At 43.7% G+C, this 2,772-nt stretch overlaps 1 pseudogene; it reads right to left on the minus strand.

Moving 5' to 3' along the window:
* Positions 1 to 241: 241 nt before the first annotated feature.
* On the minus strand, positions 242 to 368 carry LOC137533144 (U2 spliceosomal RNA; annotated as a pseudogene).
* Between the last annotated feature and the right edge of the window lie 2,404 nt (positions 369 to 2,772).

Genomic DNA, 2,772 nt, shown 5'->3' on the forward strand with positions numbered 1-2,772 from the left:
CCAGCAAGCTGGCCCCGACCTTTCGGCCGGAGTGATAAAAATTCCGCACTCTCCCTAGCCAAAAGGCCGGGGAGCTGCGTTAGTTGGCGATGCATATGGGTAGTACAGACCAAAGCACCCTACTTCCGCCTGAGATCTGCCACATCTCAGGTTTTTTCAGGTGCACCTGGAGCGCCACTTCCAGGGGCAGTACGCCTAAGCAAAGCCCTCAGCCATTCAGCCTCGACCATGGTATAGCTCCATTCAATCAACTCCTGGGAATTACGACCAGGAAGGACACCCTGCCACAGTGCCATCCTTCCAGGTCCCCCCAAAAATTTCAAGAACAGATACTACACTTGATCTTAGCCAAAAGGCCGAGAAGCCGAGTAACCAAAAAGCTCAGGGTGACCCAAACCACTTGGAATGTATAGGTGGATACAAAGGACCAAAAAGATCTTCTACTAAAAAAAATCAAAGCTTGGTGTAATTTGCCTTCTTAAAAAAGAAGAAAATCTGTAATAATTCAGCTATAAGTGAAAAATTGTGATTACCCACACTGCCCTGCTACTAAATATGCAAATTTATCCTTTTCACCTTTGGTAAGTTAAGCAAGGCTATAGTTTTAAGTTTTACACTGTCATATCAAACCCACATGTGACAGTCTATTTCAGACATTCAATCCTCATCAGTACATAGCGGGGATTGATAAAGCTGTATGAGATAGGGCTTGGACCAGTACAGCAGAGTAACCAAGCAGCTCAGGGTGACCCAAACTACTAAGAATGTATAGGAGGATAAAAGAGACCAAAAAGCCCTCCTACTAAAAAATGCAAAGCTTGGTGTAATTTTCTTTCTTAAAACAGAAGCAAATCTGCAAAAATGCAGCTATAAGTGGACATTTGTGGTTACCCACAATGCACTGCTACTGAATATGCAAATTATCCTTCTTTGCCCTTGGTTTGATATGACACTACTTCTTCATGCTTGGACCAGCCCCTTCTTCTTGCTTGGACCAGCCCTGGGGGCAGGGCGCTACTTCTTCTTCTTGTTTGAAGGTTGAGGCACTTACTCTATTATATATATAGATAGTAACATGTTCTTCAGACAAGTGATGGGCTTCCCGAACACCAAACTTCAATGGTGTTTGGATTCAAGACCTTTTAAAGTGTACATAAAATCATCTTTAGAAAATCAAAAATTACATATCTGCCCGGGTAGAGGAAAGCGTTTGAAAAATCCAGAGGCTCCCTCATCCCCCTCGAGCGCTCCATTCCAGCACTGGGACCCTCTTAACCTATTTCACAAGAGCTCGTTGAGTAGGTTTGTACAGCTACACTCCCGTCTATGTATGAGCAAGGGCACACTGCGCAGGTGCATACTATTGTGCACCTGCGCAGTGTGCACTTGTTCATACATAGACACAGCATCGCTCGTGCACCACTTTCTTCCCCCGGGCATGGCGTTGTGTTACTGCACAGGTGGCTGGTTGTCATTGTGCCTGCGCAGTGCAGCTCACAGACAGAATTGTGGCCCCAAATAAAGAACAGTGGGTCTCAGCAACCATTAGTGGGCTGCAGGAGGATCAGAGAAGCCACTGAAGGAACAAGACCTCACTTTTTAGTTGGCAAAGTCACGGGTTTGCTTTAAAGAGGAACTTTAACTAAGGATTGGAGTTCATCCCCATCAGTAGCTGATATCCCTTTTTCCATGAGAAATCTTTACCTTTTTTTGAATAGATCATCAGGGGAGGTCTGTATGGCTGTTATTGTGGTGAAACCTCTCCTGCAGTGTGAAGTCATGACCAAGGTCCTGACAGTTTTCTATCTGTGAACCTCATTGCATTGTGGGAAATAACAGCTTTTTTCCAAAAGCCCTGCAAGCAGTATTCTTACCTGTGCATAGAACTTTCAGTAACAAACATTCCATACAGATCACCTGGCAGAACTACAGAAATCACCACTAGTGATACATTTCAAAATAAGGGAGAGGAAAGATTTTACAATGAGCAAACACTGACTAAATAATCTGCAAATGAATATTGTAGAACATAAGCAATGTTATAAATTTTATTATGTTATTTTCGCTACAATTTCCCTTTTAAATCCAGAATGTTCTGCCCTGTTGGACTGAACAATGTAGGAAATAATCAGAGGCATTCTCAAGCAACTCTATTGTAGACAACCGTGAAATAAGTATAAGTATGTGTGTTGAGAGGTATGATGCCAGGCATAGTGACTCTGGATACACTGCTGGGCATAATAATGTGAGTTCACTATGTCAATTGTGATGATGAACATGTTAACCATTTGTTTTATCACGTGCATGAAGAAAGGGCGCCGTGAAAAAAGGGCAGAGGTGGATAACGAAATCTGATAACGATAAACATCGTTGTCAAACTTGGTTAACAATGAATTCCGATGTTAAAACAGCCGGGAAATAATAACGAAAAGATATTAATGTTAAAAATCGTAACCTAATTCAACAATACAGCTTAACCCAACCCTACTCTCACACAGAGTCCTCCTCTGCTGGTGCCTAAAACTAACCACTCCCCTGGTGGCGCCTAACCATAACCAACTCCCCGGTTGTTGCCTAACCCTAACCCCCCCCGGTTGTGCCTAACCCTAACCCCCCCGGTTGTGCCTAACCACCCAACTGGTGGTGCCTAACCGTAACCACCCCCCCTGGTGTTGCCTAAAACTAACTGCTACCTGGGTGGTGCCTAACCCAAACCACTCCCTCTGCAGAATCACCCTTTTCCACATAGTAACGATAATATCTTTAATAACA

The sequence above is a fragment of the Hyperolius riggenbachi genome, chromosome 1, assembly GCF_040937935.1.
Source record: "Hyperolius riggenbachi isolate aHypRig1 chromosome 1, aHypRig1.pri, whole genome shotgun sequence".
NCBI classification, from domain to species: domain Eukaryota; kingdom Metazoa; phylum Chordata; class Amphibia; order Anura; family Hyperoliidae; genus Hyperolius; species Hyperolius riggenbachi.